Source organism: Mixophyes fleayi, chromosome 4 (genome assembly GCF_038048845.1).
Source record: "Mixophyes fleayi isolate aMixFle1 chromosome 4, aMixFle1.hap1, whole genome shotgun sequence".
NCBI lineage: Eukaryota > Metazoa > Chordata > Amphibia > Anura > Limnodynastidae > Mixophyes > Mixophyes fleayi.
In genome coordinates, this window is record NC_134405.1 from 210198389 (window position 1) to 210216283 (window position 17895).

The 17895-nt window shown below is 39.4% G+C and overlaps 1 long non-coding RNA gene across 1 annotated transcript in view; it reads right to left on the reverse strand.

The window, feature by feature from the left end:
- Positions 1–237: 237 nt before the first annotated feature.
- Positions 238–17895, reverse strand: part of LOC142150062 (uncharacterized) — a 34783-nt gene continuing 17125 nt past the window's right edge. The window contains exon 2 of the long non-coding RNA XR_012690994.1: positions 238–702. This is a non-coding gene — a long non-coding RNA (uncharacterized LOC142150062). The remainder of the gene's footprint in view (positions 703–17895) is intronic.

Sequence of the window (17895 nt, forward strand, 5' to 3'; positions counted from 1 at the left end):
AGAGAAATGTTAGGTAAAGGTGAGTGAGAATGGGGTGAGTGAGGGAGTGAGAGTCAGGACTGGACCTGGACAAGGTGACTGGGCCTAAAGGAGAGCTTATAAAGTGACCTGGTTATCACATTGTGACGTCATACCCTCCCAGCATTGATAAGCTCATCATTTCCATTGTTTGAGATATGCAAGTTTCAGGATGACTACAATACTTTATTAACAGGTGTTATAGAAAACAATGACAAGTGGACACATGGTTTTTTATTCAAAATACTGTGCTCTCAACAATGTCACCTTCTTTTCTTTACGTATAGCTATGGTAATTCATTTATACTAAATGAAAGGTACAACAGTGTTACTGAAATCCCACCACTTTATATATTCAGGTTCAGCTCTTTTTCAGTTACATACATGAGACATTAAAATTGAAAACTAATATTGATTTTTCCATTTTGTTCATATTTGGGTTTTTAGCAGAACATTATTTCAAGGTTTGCCTGCACAGACATATCACATACTACTTCAATACTCCTTTGATACAGTCAGACAGGCATTGTGGCAGAGTAGTTAGGTAGAGCAGTTTCTTGGAGTACAGATTATATCACAGATTGTCTCGGCTGTGAATATGAGGCATTTAACACAAATATGGACCATTTTCCCAAAATAAGTGTGTTGTTGTGTCACATTTTTCCACCATGGCCATTTTCTCTCCTATAGATATAAAAGACAAAATTAGCCATGAGGTTCCCAGATTATATACACACTAATTCATTACAAATGAATTGAAATAGTTAAAGCTAAGCAAGGTTTGTGGATAAGAGGACTGTTCATGAAACTTCATGCCTTGAGAATAATATACAAATGCATTTTTATGGGAGGTGAATATATTATGGGGCTGGCAAACACAGTAACCTTATCAGTAAAGCAATAAAAATGGTTGATTATTTTTATTGATAAACATTTTAATGATGCAATGAGAAAATTGCTGCCTTTCTTTGCTTTACATATTACATTTGCATGTGAAAACTGTGAAATTTATTGTATACTAAGTTTTAAAGCTAATTGTCTTTTTAAAAGGGGAATACAAATTATTATATGATTAGCATAACAATATATTTGTATTTTATATCTGTATCTGTAATATCTGTATTTTATAGCATCTATCAATTACGGCAATTATAATATACTTAATTGTTATTTTATTATACAATAGTGAAAGCAATTTATTTGTGATTGCAGTGTGCACAAAATATCCTTACATCTGGACTGAAAGGATACCAGAGCATCTTTATTTGTACCCTGATAACATGAGGCTCCAATGCAATACAGAGGTGTATTATATTATATTTACAAAACAATAATTGTTAGTGATTAGCTGGGATTATCAGACTGAACACTCCAAGTGCACAATCAAGTTTATATTCCAGGAAATATGGCTAAAATAAATGGGTAACTATAATGTTTCAGAAACTCGGCGAGTTACTGTCATGATTTCTTAATGGTGAGATATAAGTAAAGACCTCTTGTAGTTTGACAGATGATTCAGTGGGTCCTTTGACCCTAGAGTCTAGAAAATGTTATTTATTACTGTGGTAAAAGGAAGTGATTGTGAAGTATTTACTGCACTTATAACCCATATGAGTCATAGGACTAGATTTACTAAACTGCGGGTTTGAAAAAGTGGGGATTATTGCTATCAATTTGTAGAAGGTACTAAATAAATGAAAGCTAGAATCTGGTTGGTTGCTATAGGCAACATCCCCACTTTTTCAAACCCGCAGCTTAGTAAATCTAGCCCATAGTGTTATTTGCTTTATTATTTTTGTTTTTAATATTGCCCATTATAACCAGCGCTGTTGTAACTTCCTTGAATGTGAAGGGAGGAAAGATGCTCCAATAATTAGAACTTGTTTGATTTTCAGTTGAATTTGATCAGTGAAAGAGAATCAAATCAAAGAGAATTAAACTTCTTACTATAATTGGCCAGTTTGATCTGGTTTGACTAACGACGAATCCCTTTGAACACATGCTGTTATAAACTGCTGTCCACTTTGGGCAAGGATCAATGAGGATACATTAAAGGGTGGGAGCAGGGTAGTAGACTGCATCATAGAGAACTGCCACAAATTGTGCCTAAATAATTAAGTGCCAGCAGAAGGGTCCTGCTTGACTACAAGCCTCAAATAGGCACATTGCTATATTTAAGATTTCCAACGGCAGAGATGTCAGAAATGGTCACATTCTAATTTACTTTAAAACTTGTTTAGATAGCAATGGTTACATTGTCTAGAGCATATGAGTGTTATTGAGAGGGTTACTGATTTAACTAATTGTAGTGAAAATTAGCTTTTATTATTGTACAACTGTTCCATGCTGTATTTTCTTGGGATAGTCAATTGCATCACATTTGTATCACTTGGAGTTTATTGTTACTAATTATGTATTGCATGCCCTTTGAATCATAAAGAAGCTTCCATATTATGCACACTATTGTTACCTTGTTTTAAACATTGTAGTGGTAAAATTGCCAATCATCATTAATCTTATAGCCTCTATTATGGTTTTCCTGAATAAATGTCACATGTTGGCTTTCCTCCTTTTTATACCACCATTACTAATTTGTGTTGGGCCAGTTAGATAGAGGTTCTCGACACATGATGAGTGAAGAACATCTCTTAATTTCTGAAAGGTCTATGATATTGATCCTAAAATGCCAAAGGTGAGTGGAACTAAAATCAATATCTCGGGTTTACATTAATAATATTTTTGGATGGAAGATACTTCTTGTGAGGATGAACATTCAGCAACAATTTTACTAGTGGCTACATTGTCTTTGTTAAACCAGCTACTACCTTTTGTAGTTGATGGTATTGCTTGTTATGTCCAATATGTTTTCTGTGAAGGTTTAATACCCAACCTTGTACTAATACAACCCACACATTTAGTAATGGTAAGCCCATACTGTTTTTCATATCATGTGGGTGGATGGTATGAAAAAAAGAGGTAGGCATGACTTTACGACAGCATCAAGGTGGCGGGGCAATGGGTAGAATAACGCTAATTGTGTCATCACACCCCTGCCACTCAGTGGCTGGTGCCTGATGTTACAATTTACATCATATAGGTATGTCTCTGCCCACCTTGTTGGCAGGTAGGTGCCCTTGTGGGTAAACTGTCTGCTTTGTCTGGAGTCCGGGAGGTCTCCCCCTGATTCTGGAGTCTCCCGGACATTCATGGAGAGTAAGAAATTATGGGGGCAACCATGTACTTAACTCATTGGACAAATAAAACATTGCAGAAACTTAAGTTGAATTGAATAGTCCTGCAAATATTGTTTCACTTAAGTCTTTGCTCTTCCATCTCCTGACGTTGCTCCGCAGTTTATTATCGATGTTCCTTGCATTGGTCTCTACAAGGGTCCACTGACTTTCTATGCTTGTGATCAGCTTTCAGTTGGATTTTTTAGTTGTTGATTGCACTGAACTATGGTGGCTTCATGCATCTTCCTTATTTGACCTGTAATTTACTTTGCAGCTGCCATTGAGGACTTGATAATATTTTTTGCAGTATTCAGTCATGCAGGCTGTTTCTGTGTCTTAAATCCTTAATTCTCTGCATTGATCTTTTTTTTATTACAACAATAATATCTGATTAGAATTCACAAAAAAACAAAGTACATCATAATTCATAGTAACTTCTTATATGCTATATCATCTGTTATGTAATTAATAAATTGATATATTCTCTCATACTTTCACTGTGTCTGCATTCAAATTATATTAAAACAAATTGTCAGTTATACAAAAACACTACAATAGAAATACTACTTTGACTGTTGCTGCTTTAAGACATTTTAAACAAGATTTCCGTGCCCGATAGACAGACAAAAGCATATCACTCTACTTGTTACCTAAAATGTTATCAAACTGTCTATAACCCCCCCCCCCTCCAATCTCCACAATACCCAGGTTAGTCCACAAGCGACATATGGAGTAATGTCAGAGTCTATCGTCATCATCGTCCTCATTTATTTATATAGCGCCACTAATTCCGCAGCGCTGTACAGAGATCTTACTCACATCAGTCCCTGCCCCATTGGGGCTTACAGTCTAAATTCCCTAACACACACATACACACACACACACACACACAGACAGACTAGGGTCAATTTGTTAGCAGCCAATTAACCTACCAGTATGTTTTTGGAATGTGGGAGGAAACCGGAGCACCCGGAGGAAAACCACTCAAACACGGGGAGAACATACAAACTCCTCACAGATAAGGCCATGGTCGGGAATCGAACTCATGACCCCAGTGCTGTAAGGCAGAAGTGCTAACCACTTAGCGACCGTGCTGCCCATTATAGGAGTATATCTACGACAATTCCAATTATATAGTGTCAATGGTGATGTTGCCTATTTCAGGATCATTTTATATTAGATTGGAATTAACCAAATATACATTATATATACAGAAATATTACATATATCCGTATAACTTCCAAAATCAAATAAAGTGTTTAAACTAACCACCTCAATTTCCAGTCAAGTTTAGAAGCCATCTGCAAATATAAATAAAAAAGTTAAGGCAATTAAACCTTCTACAATCAGCAAAAAATATTTCAACATAAATTTGATTAGCAACATCATGGGGAAAAATTTTATTACATTATTGTAAAGTGGAAACAAAACAGCTAAAGAATTAATGACACATATTGATGACTAATAAATAATCTCAACCAACAGGCTATAAGGCCACCAGCAAATAAAATAATGTATGTCATGGCACATGCCCAAGGAATGAGAATGTGATAAAAGGTACAAATCACAACTCATTAAACGCAGTGCATTTTTATGTTATCCCAATTCCAAAAACAGCTCCTTCATTTTAATATGTTAATATCATAATACATACAAATAAGTGAATTATAGAAATAAAGCAGTTATGCAGACCAAGTTGATTTCTCAGTGCACTGTTATGCTGTACTTTTGAAATGCAAGCTGTCTATAATCTCAATTATTTGCATAGAAGTATAGGGAAAATGCTTATATGCATGTGGCTGGTTCAGTCACTCCTGCGTCTTGTCAGAACTTTAATTGCGTGTTTTATATATATATATATATATATATATATATATATATATATATATATATATATTTATTTATTTAAACTTAAACATTAAATAATTATGCAGTCACTTCAAGGCGTATGAAATTGCAAAATTATCCAAAATTGTTGCTTTATGTCATTTGGTGCACCAGCTTGTTTAGCCTTATGAACTGGCTCTTTGAAACCTGCAGTCTAATTTTGCTCATTAACACCTGTTTCTGCTATTAATTATGGTACACTACATGTCCTGTATTATACCTATGCGAACAGTAATGAACAGATGCTGGGAAAAAAGCCATCCTGTGTGTAAGATGCCTGGAAGGTGGAGTAGGAGAGGGGAGGTGGAGTAGGAGGGGGAAGGATTACTTTATCTGCATAATACTCTAGGAAGTAGTTATAAGCCCTCATATTGTAAAATAATTTGTTCTCTTTATTTACAACATGTGTTTCCTGGAGTTTGAAGGTCAGAATAGTACAACATAGACCTTCAGTTCTGCTTCCTTCAATTTATTAAAACAAAGAGGTCATTGATCCTGAAATCATAAAGCACATTCTTTCTCCGGCTTCATTTATACTTCAATTCCACATTCCTTCCATGTTCAAATATTCAAAGCACATTCAGTTTATATCAAGATTTTCTATGGATTAGATTAAAGAAGAAAATCTAATGAACAGTTAAATACCAAGGCACCATCCATTCAGGACAACATCTCCTTAATCAAACATATTCCTGTTACCTGGAGCCAAGAGCAGCTCCTGGTACTTTGCTGAATGGCTTACAGTGTGCTATATGTATCGGCAGCATTGTTGTTTGCTGTATATGTGGGGCATGATTGACTAAGCAACCCCTAATGTTATGTTTCATAATGTTTGATGTTTTGATGGTGCCAGGGAACAGAACCGTAACTTATTCTAGCGTCTGGGGCGAGAAAGACAAATGCCGCCCCCCTAGCCCTCAATTTTAACCAAAATAACCTAAAATATTCCTAAATTGCGCCCCTCTTCAGAGTTGCGCCCTGGGTGGTCGCCCCGTCGCACAGCCCTAGTTGCGGCCCTGTAGGATAAGAAGCTCAGGGTATCAGGCAGTCACTCATACATGATGTATGCCCACAGGAAGGGGCATCAATCACAGCTCCTGCCTTTTAGTGACTGGCAAGAGGTAGTAAAATAATGAAGGGACCTGGCAGAGATTGGGCAAACAATGGGTCCAAATAATATTATATAATAGCAGTGCATGTTTCCTTTAAAATCCAGTGCTGTATTTGTCACAGAAATGTAAGAAGACACAGGCCTAGGGCAGAGGTGCTACGGGAAGAAGAAATTGTTTTCTGAATATACATAGTTTTTATCTTTGAAATTTGTTTTGCCAAAGTAAATGTCTTTTCCACTTGCCTTACAGATGTAAAAATTGTATGTATTCAAAAATACAGTGTAGGCAGTGGAGACAGCCACCAGTATTTGATAATCAATCTCTATAGAGAGACAATGTTGCAGAGCTTTCTTATCAAAACTACCAGTAGTGTGGTATGGTTGTATTGAGGAGAGACAGCGGAAGGTGGAGACATGAAAGATGAACTAGTCAGTTCATAAATGTGCTGGAAATTCACGACTGTCCATCACCAATTATATTAGCTAAAACTCCTTTCTGTTCTGGGTCTGAAGAAGGCTTTTCCTTTTGTGCTGCATTTGCACTCTTGTGTTTATCTGCTAGCTTTGTATTATTCTTTGGCACTGCTGGACATTGAGTTGAACGTAATGTACGTGTTTGGTATATAATACGCTTTGTTTTCTAAGCATGTGCACAAACCACCAGTTTTCAGAGGTAGTGCTTGGTGCGCTTGCACAGAAGTAAAAATGCCTAATATACACTAAACACGCGAATTGCATTCACCAACATGAGCCCCTGAGCCAGGACACTTGCTCCCATGTTCACCGAAGTTGTGGCTGCAAGAGGTCATGGAGATCATCAGTGGAACAGAGATGGCAACAGCAATGACAGTTGAACGCACACGGTCCAGTAGCTGCACTGATCGTATTCCACTAGATCTTTGAAACAACACTATCCTTGATGAGATGACCAATCATGGTAATATATAACTAAATTTATAACTAAATATTAATAATACCTAGGTGAAATCTAGCCAGAGTTTTTTTTTCCAATTTTTGAACCAGTAGTCAGTATATCAACCCTAATCCTATCTTGAAACATCTAGAGAGAAAATAAATTGAGATGATTTACAAAGTACAGTGAAAGAAAATTATTGGTACAATGACTGTGCTTCACTATCAATGCACCTTCCTGCTTTTGGATTTCGCACCATTTGCAGCTAAGATCTAAAGCAGGGTTGTCCAACCCGCGGCCCATGGGCCACATGCGGCCCAGCACGCCTGTAAATGTGGCCCAGAAGGAGTTTTGGTTGTGGCAAGGGGGCAGTGCTGTTAATGGAAAATAAAATCCTGCAAAAAAAAAAGAAAAGAAACTACTTACCTTGCGGTCACGTCAGCTGGTACTCTGGCTCCCTCCCTTGTCTCCTCCTCCGTGCGGTGCTCGCAGTGAATATCGGGCGTGATGTCATCACGCCCAACATCCATTGCGGAGCGCAGCACAAAGGAGACACCCACGCGAGAAGAACAATCAGCAACACAGAATTGGAGAAAAGAAGAGAAGAGGACAGGAGAACAAGCCGATTAAAAGGTAAGTTAAGGGGGATTTTTTTAATTATTTCAAGGGACCCTGACAAGTGAATAAAAGTCACCTGGTCCTGTAGCATCATGGACCTTATCTCCCTGCTACATACTTCTACTTGTATTACTAATGGGGCATTATATATTATTCTCTTTGGCCCATTATAAGTTGTTATCCCTTAACTAACATAGTGGTGTAATTATCAAAACAGGTCAAAATTTGGGGTCACAGTGATGTATATGTCAGGTACCGCAGGCCTGGTCAGGGCACCCCGATATAAAATGCCTGGCTTAAATGATATTGCATCGAAACAATAGAAAAAGTGATTATAGTATAATAACTAGAGAGGATTTTTTGAACAGGGCGATTGAAAGGTAAGTATAGGGGGATTTGAAAAAAAAGTGATATCTATATATATATATATATATATATATATATATATATATCACTTTTTTTCTCATATATATATATGTTAACTATGTTTTCTATGGTTTTTTGGATGATCAGCTATCGTTATTGTTAGTGTATCTTATGTGCGGCCCAAACCAACTCGTCGTCTGCCAATGTGGCCTAGGGAAGCTAAAAGGTTGGACACCCCTGATCTAAAGCATTTAAGAGGGTGACAGTTAATGGGTATGATAGGTGTGATGAGGTAGTACTAATCGTGATTATTTTAGCAGTTTTGAACATGATGCTCTTTGGCTAAAAAATGCATTTCTAGAAAAATCCAAGCAATGTGTAATGTGCAGTGCAAGTGGATATTGTTCAGTAGGTCAACGGCAGGGTGGAAGGAGCCCTTTATTATCCACAGAGGTTTAAATATGGTAATTGTCTGCTTTCTAGTAGAGGTTTCACTCTTCTCAGTATCTATTAACAACAATAGTATTAATCTGGTAGTATGCTTTCTAACTTGATTTTAGTTCATTAATACATCTGACAGCATACACTTTAGTAAGGTTAACCCTAATATTTAATGTCTCTAATAATATATTCTCTATTCCAGTTATTCTTAGCATTTTAATATCTCTAGTAACCTATTGTATGAAACCTATTGTATGAAAATGTCTCTACTGCCTCTGTAGTATAGTTACTCTTAATATAGTAATACCTCTAACATTACACTCTGCAATACAGTCAACTTATTATGCTCATGTATCTAATAACATACTCTCTAGCATTGTTGTATGATTTAGGCACTTAGGTAAGAGTTGTATTTTAGTGGTTCTGTCCTGGTTCTCTCCCAGTAGGAAAGAATACTCTTGTACAAGTTCAGTAGGGTTAGATTGGTCTCTGAAGAGAGTAAGTTAATAATTACTGTTCACCTGGCCAGGACTTTAGTCACTTTAAGTATATATCTGTCCTGGAGACAGTCTGCACAATTGACTCAGTCGGTGTAAGTACTTGAAATGCATCTGCAGAATCTTTGGAATGGGATCCCTGTAGTTTTGTTGGCAAACTGTCTTAGCTGCAGCCACAATGCTATCTCTGGAGAAGGCTTTTCTGTGCATTTGCATAGGGCAGCTTATTTAACAAGTATTTGTGCCACCACAATACCTGTTCTGGTGTTGCTATGTCAGGTTGGTGATAACAGCTGAAAATCATTCAAAAATATGAGTTTGTAAATATTGTTTTAATTTTTATTTTTTTATCTATTTTTAAACTTTATTTTGTTTTTATTGTTATGACAAGTGGAACGGAAAGCCCAAATCTGGACTTTCAGCTCCACTGTGCAAGTGGCGCTATATAAATAAATGGTAATAATAATAATAAGTTGGCTTCCACCTGCACATATCTATAAAGACTTGCATGTGAAGCGGTAAGTTAACTCTCAGCTGCCCCAGTGAGATTTTTTGTTAAATCACAGTGATAATTTTTTTTAGCCTTATCACCAAGAACAGCGCTCACGTGATAAGGAGGACCTTAACTGTCCAGTCTATTAATTCCACTTTTACTTATTTTCTGTTAATGGATATATACAGTTCTATTTTCTCATACATTATTCTGCAGATTGTTTAAATCTCACTATATGGAGATCTATACTATTTAAATTATCACACTTTGTCTCTACATTATTTGCCCAATGAGATTATCTATGTCCCTAATTGTCATTTGCTTTTTTCTGTTTTTCTTTTCAGTTTGTCTGTCACTAATACCCCATTCATACTGCACCAAAAATCCGGGTTTTTGCTGGGGCAAGCCCAGACGAACCGTGTCGAGGTGCAGTATGAATGGTCCCAGGTTTAATTCCAGGGTCATTAGACCCGGGTCTTTTGGGGGAGCCTCTGTTCCCCTCTGTGCCCCGGCAATATCCCGGGTTCATATACCCGGGATATTGCCTGGGCGGCAGTATGAAAGCAATATAACTCTTATTTTGATTCCTGATACTTACTATTTTTTATCAATATCACCCTAATTAACCTTATTCAATTCCCTCTGTAACTATGTTAGTCTCTTAGTCCCAGGGCCGCACTGGCCATCTGGCAGTTCTGGCAAATGCCAGAAGGGCCGATGGCTAGATGGGTCGGTTATAGGCTGGCCGGCCCCATTACTCGGCGCACAGACTGTCATGTGTGTGTGTGACAGGGTATGAATATAGTGTGTGTATGTGTGTGACAGTGTATGACTATAGTGTGTGTGCACCAGTCAGTGTATGACTATACTATGTGTATGTGTGTGACAGTGTAACTATAGTATGTGTTTGTGGGCCAGTGTATGACTATAGTATGTGTATGTGTGTGACAGGGTATGACTATAGTATGTGTATGTAACATAGTTGATGAGGTTGAAAAAAGACACCAGTCCATCAAGTTCAACCTATTTTGGATCTCCTGCGATCCTGCACTTATATTTGAAATTAATCCAGAGTAGGCAACCGCCCATCTGTTTCAATTTTGAAAATCCCCCCAGACTCAATATTGCAATCCAATTTTACCCTATATCCACTACTATCCTTTATTTTAAATTAACGGTCGTATCCCTGGATACACCTTTCCGCCAAAAATTTGTCTAACCCTTTCTTAAACATATCTATTGAATCTGCCATCACAACCTTCCCTGGCAATGAATTCCATATCTTGACTGCCCTTACTGTAAAGAACCCCTTCCTTTGCTGGTTGTGAAATTTCCTCTCCTCTAACCTTAGGGGATGACCACGTGTGTGACAGTATATGAATATAGTGTGTGTGGGCCCGTGTATGACTATAGTATGTGTGTGTGTGTGTGTGTGTGTGTGTGTGTGTGTGAGAGACAGGGTATGACTATAGTATGTGTGTGTGGGCCAATGTATGACTATAATGTGTGTGAGGGCCAGTGTATGACTACAATGTGTGTGAGGGCCAGTGTATGAGTATAATGTGTGTGTGGGCCAGTGTATGACTATAATGGGTGTGGGGGACAGTTTATGACTATAATGTGTGAGTGTGAGGGGGACAGTATATGACTAAAATGTGTGAGTGTGAGGGGGGGGTCTTAATATAATGCGGGAGGTAGGCTATTAATCTAATGGTGAATTGCAGGTGGGGGCTAATTATTGCTATTTTATTTGTGGGGTGATGGTGGGGCAATTTAATTTAATAGTGGGGCCTATCAATTTAAGATGGGGTGATTGGATTTTTAATTTAATGCTGGGGTGGTTTGGGAGCTATTAATTGAATGTGGGGCTGTTTGGGGAAAATGAGGTCTATTTATTAAATGTTATTATGAGTTATTTAATGCCTGGGGTGGTTGTGGGAAATAGTTATATTTATTAAACGTAAATGCTATTTAATTTCTTGCTGGGGTTGTTTGGAGGGAGGAAAATAGGTTTATTTATTACTGTATTTTTCGCTCCATAAGACGCACTTTCCCCCCCCCCCAAAAAAAGTGGAGAAAAAAGTGTGTGCGTCTTATGGAGCGAATACTGTAAAAATAAATAAATAAATGGTCACCCATTTGTGCCAGCTGGGCGCTAATCCTGCGACAGAGATCCTCATCCACATCCGACTGCGCCCCGGAACAAGACTCTCTGAAGGACAAATGGCCATCTGTCTCCAAGTCGCCATCTTTATCTATAATGTGCATCAAAGACTTCAACTGCATCTTGTACTCTGGGTCCGAATATTTTTGATATTCCAGGAAGGAAATAAAGATCAGTTCCACCGACATGTTTATTACGAGGTGCCTCCAGACACACCGTTACCCAACATTATGGGTGCAGAGAAAACCGGGATTGGAGGGTAGTGTGAAAGGATCCCGGTCCGGCGGACTGCGTAGGTCACGCCATACGTAATTTTTTCATTACATGCCCTGAGGAAGCCCCCGCTGCGTGGGGTGAAACATGTTGGCTACATTGCACACCACCTGAGTATTCTCCGTTTACCGGAGAAGAGGACTATCTACATATTTTTCACTTTATGCCAGAATATTTTTTCCTGTTTTCCTCCTCTAAAAACTAGGTGCGTCTTATGGTCAGGTGCATCTTATGGAGCGAAAAATACGGTAAATGCAAATACTATTAATTTAATGTCAAGGGTAGTTGGAGGGAAATAGCTGTATTTATCAAATGTGAATACTATTATTTTAATGTTTTGGCTGGAGGGAAGCCTAATTTTAAAACGTGGGTGCTATATTGATTTAATACCAGGGCTGGTTGGAGTTTTCTAAATTTCATGTCTTCCTTTTTTTTTTTCAAATAGAACCCCCAACATTCCAGGATCCAGACAAGCAGCAACTGACCTAAAGACACCAGCAGCCACAAATGGTGAAAGTGACAAGACAGGTAGGAGAGAGCAGGACAGTCTGCCAACTGTCCTGAATTTGGTGGGTGACTGTCCCGCTTAGTCAGGATTTGGTCCTGCGTCACACTGTACTGCTTGTGAAAGCAGAACTCCGTGTACCTAACATTAGTGTATTGCCTGTGTATTTGTCGAAAATGTGTCTAATAACCAAATTACATCGTAGGAGCCCCCCAGCCTTAATCCAGTTCTAGTCAGCAGGAGGAATGTAATAGTTGCTCCGTCCCCTTACAGGACACAGCCTGCAGAGCAAGCCGAGGAGCTCTAAATCAAATAAGATTTGTTAATCTCGTGAGACTAAGAGCTCCCCTGCTCAATCCACAGGAAATTCCCACCCTGATGGATGTCAGCAGCATCAGAAGCATAGATAAGCACAATGGACTGGGGGTGTTGTAATGTGTCTGGGGGGTGGCGTGATGTGATGTGGATGGGGAATGCCTGCTAAATGTAATGTTTTATTATAATGTATGTATCAACGCACCATTTTGACCATGCCCTCAACATAATGTAGACACGCCCTTGGCGGTGCCGCCTCTGAGAGGTTGGCCTGTGTGCTTTAAATGCCAGGGCTGATTTTTAGTCCCAGTCCAGCCCTGTTTAGTCCTAATATGTGTGGTTTGTATTTTGCCTAATAGATCCTGTTCCCTCCCTCTTGGTTTCCTTATCATCTCCTCTCTCAATTCTCAATTCTCTATATTTCCTCTCAGACTACTTTTATACTCAGGGGCGCACGCAGGACCCAAAAAACCCCCAAAAAAAAGCCCACGAGAGAGAGCTGCTCCGTTTCGGAAGCTCTGTCCTATACAGCAGCCGCGGCGCTGTCAAAGAAGCGTTCACGGCGGTGCTGTATACAATACAGCACCGCCGCGGACGCTTCCGATCAGCACCTGCAAGACAAGACAGACAACACAACAACAGCCCTTCCCCAACACTTCTGTTACTTACCCAATCCCGAGGGAACGCTATGGACCTCACCACACCGTACTTACCTCCGACTGACCACTCTCGCGTCCTGAGATGCTGTGCCCCCACAGGCCTACGCCCGTGGCCCGAGCCCCGGCCGTCAAGCCCGCCTTGTCCTGGGGCTCAGGACTTAAGTGCCCTTCCGGACGGATGGAGGGGTTCTAAACACCGCTCCAGGACTCTACTTCGTACCTACGTAGGAACCGAGTGTTCCCTACCCTATGTCAGGACCTAGCGTCCTGCTAGGTTTGGGCCGAATGCCCACTGCCAACTACAAGGGCCTACTGCCCGCTCACCGTCAGGGCCCTTATGTCCCTCTACCAACAAGGACCCGGAGTCCTTGCTCACCTACAGGGCAGCCGCCCTGCTACGCTTACGGAAGCCTATCGCTTCCCTACCAGAGGCCTATGCCTCTCTGCACTAGAGGGCCTTGCGCCCTTCTACAGTCCAGAGCCTAGCGCTCTGCTACCACTCAGGGCCTTGCGCCCTGTGGAGGAGCCGAGCTCCTACCTACTCTGGCCTACAGCCAGAAGCTACTTAAGGGCCTTGTGCCCTGTGGGGGGGGAGCCACGCTTCTACCTGAGGGCATCCTGCCCTGTACCCACCTAAGGGCCTTGTGCCCTGCGGGGGAGCCGTGCTCCTACCTGAGGGCGCCATTAGTTTGAATGGCCGGAGGCAAGCCAGGACTGGCCTGCCGATCCAGCCGCTGATTGGCGAGCAGCGGGAGGTGAGCCATGATTGGCTCACGCACCCGCTGCCATCGGAACCTGCAAAGGGAAAAGAATACTCACCGCTGGACTGGTGAGTAGCTCCCTCCGGCGCCTCCCTCTCGGCCACCTCGTCGTCGGAGCATCCCTCCACAGGACCACAAGAGCATACGGGAACACAAAGTCAACAACCTGCCCATTCAGGGTAGTCTTTCTTTTAAAAAAAAAAAATAATAATAATATTTTAGGAGTTATACTAGTTGAAAATATGCATAAGATTAAAATTACTCTGGAACATATAAGCACGCTTCAGGCGTATTTTTAAAACACATCTGAAATAGATTGCAAATCTAAACTTCAAATTCCACTGGCTATTTTATCTCAGATGCCTCAGACACAATGTATAGTCATATGACCAGTTTGAGCCTCCTTATTGGTTGCGCCAATAATAGGTTTATGTTCTGTATCCTGGGAGTACTTCATTGTTGTTTTCCAGTAGTTTTGCCACAATTGATCCTTGCCATGATATTTTATCTGCAGATTGTATACTCTGACTTCTGTCCTGATACCAACTCTGGTAATATCTGACCTCTCCCTGGGAAGATATACACTATCTGCATATGCTCAGCAGTTTCTGACCTTGTCTCCTCATCATATCTGCATTTCTTTACAGTCTGTTCTTAACTGGTAAAACATCTAAGCTTTGTGCAAAAGTCCTAGGGCTAGATTTACTAAACTATGGGTTTAAAAAAGTGGAGATGTTGCCTATAGCAACCAATCAGATTCTAGTTATAATTTAGTTAGTACATTCTACAAAATGACAGCTAGAATCTGATTGGTTGCTACAGGCAACATCTCCACTTTTTCAAACCCGCAGTTTAGTAAATATACCCCCTAGTAGCAAAACAGTACAGGTGAGTGTACTCAGCTCTGTGGGAGTCTGAGAGAAGGGGCTGAGATAGGTGAGGCGCACAAGTAGCCCGGTCTTTGGTTTCTACAGGAAGGGTCATGGTAGGCAGACATTAAATCTACACACTTAAATTTCATCAGCACAAATCTGGAAACCTAAAGATTTTTATCAGGCCATATAAAGTGACACTAAACCTGCAATGCAACATGAGTATTTTGAGGTCACATATAATACACACCTTGGATAATATGTACTGTGATTTTGCAAGCCATGGATTGAGAAACTCTTTTTTGGCACAATGTAGAGCATAGCTCTACAGTCACTTTACTTTGATTACGCACATATAGAGTTTGTTTCTCTTCTTCTGTCATTATGTCTTTCACTTTTACTTTGGTATTAAGGTGACCAAGGGCAGAGGCTTAGTTTCTGGCAGTTTCATAACCTCATTACCTCCCGACATGTTGTAAGCTTCCATTGTCTCGTCTGAATGTTTATATTTCACAATGTGAATTATGTTGCGGGCAGGGATGAATTCAATGCATAGTAAATATGGTCTTGTTGTGAGACATGTATTGAAATGTAATGTAAATATATTATTACAGTAAATACTATGTAACTGTAAGTACATTTTCATGGTACATACATTGTAGCAGAAGTGGGGATGTACAGTAAATACTATGTAACTGTAATTACATTTTCAGGGTACATACATTGTAGCAGAATTGGGGATGTATTCAGTGGTATGCTATACTGCCTCTTCTTCTCCTGCCTTCATTGTAAAATAATCAAATTCCATTTTCTTACAGTTTCCATACCACCACTTCTAAATTTCCACTTTGACCACTATACATCCATATATTAAGTGCTACAGGTATAAGGCACTGGGGAGGAATTAATGCTGGTGACAGATGTATCAATATTGATAGGATAATTTTCGTACATACTGGTACAATTATTGCACACACAGGCTCCAGTGAGATCAAAATTTATCTGGTCAGTTCAAGCACTGAATGGATGAATCTTGTCTCATGTGGTCATATTGGACAATGATCTTGTCGCAGAGCTCTTAAGGTCAGCAGCATAAACGCATATGTGGTCAGCTTCAGTTCCTCAACGAACTGCAATCGTTATCATGTGTTACAGTAAGGGCTTTTCCATGTCCAGGGTCCCTGCAGTTCCTACACAACTCACACATGTCCCTTCTCCAGGAATGACACCCAGGTAAACTTGAAATGTATAGCATACTTACAGGTCTGGGGCCTGATTCATTAAGGATCTTAACTTGAGAAACTTCTTATTTCAGTCTCCTGGACAAAACCATGTTACAATGCAAGGGGTGCAAATTAGTATTCTGTTTTGCAGCACACAAGCTAAACACAGTCTGTTTTTTCATGTAGCACACAAATACTTGATAGCTTATTTGTACACTGAAATTTAAAGTTGATATTTGTGTTCTACATGAAAAAACAGGCAGTATTCAAATCCATAAATTTATTGGTCTTCAGATTATTCCCATGAGAGACCTGTTTTATCCCAATTACACATAAATTCCTTTATAGTGGTTTATTCTACCATACCTACTGTAATTGTGGTCTAAGCAACTACACATTTTTCAATGTAGTAATATTTTTAAATCATATCTTCTGACTCTAGACATTCTACAATAATAATGTGAAATACTTTAAATTAAATGTACCCTAGGGAGCTGGCCAAAAAAAATAATTAGCCAGAGTATACTTTGTTTTACTTCATATAAACATGTGTACACAGTAGCATTAAAGTGAACTCTAGCTAAATCAAATACAATATAGAGACTATTATTTAGATGTAATTGGGCAGAAAGCGTCATCAATCACAAATCATTGTTTTACTATCAGAACACACTGCAGTTTTGTGTAATGTCTTGATTGAGGAGCAGATATAAGCTATTCTAGCACAATGAGTGATAATTGGTTGATTGACAGGTTTTAAATCCTTAGTTGTTTGAACAAACCATTAAATGAGGACATTCCCAGAAACCATTTAAAAATATCAATAATGGCCATTCAAAGGAACAGGCATCATATTATAGAACAATGTAGTCTTCTTAATTATATTAATTATCTGCAGTTTGACAGGCTAGTAAACAATAAAACAGCATACATTCACATCATGAGCTTATTTCCTTTACTCTCCAATAATGTATTGTCTGTATGTATTCAACTGGGTGCTTGCCTCCACTCTAAGGCTGAATACGCACTACAGGATTTTCAGACGATCACCAGGCCAATCACCTGATAAACGACTGTTCGGCCCGATATCGCAATAGTGTTTACACTTAGACGATGAACGATTATTGTTCCTAAGTACATTGTATCGTTTCATTTGTTTCTTAAACCGGACTAAAAATCTTGTTCAACGATAGAACGACATCCTTCCAATCCTGCAGTGTGTATGCACTCAAGACCAGGATATCCATAGAGTTTATAAAGTCACTATCTTTTTAGCGAATGGTTATGACATATGAAGAGCACATGTCTGAGGGTAAATCGAGTAAAACGTGCATAGTGTGTACACATGAATCGGCATGCTGATCAGGACTTTTTGTTTTTACCAGTCATTGGTAAAATCATTATAGATAACACATCGGGAGAAATTTTCTGTAGTGTGTACCCAGCCTTACTATTGTCAGCACAGTTCAGATACTTTCTTTTAAACACTTCTGTTTATACACTTTGGTGACATTTAAGAAACGCCCTCCGTAGTTTTGTACTGATG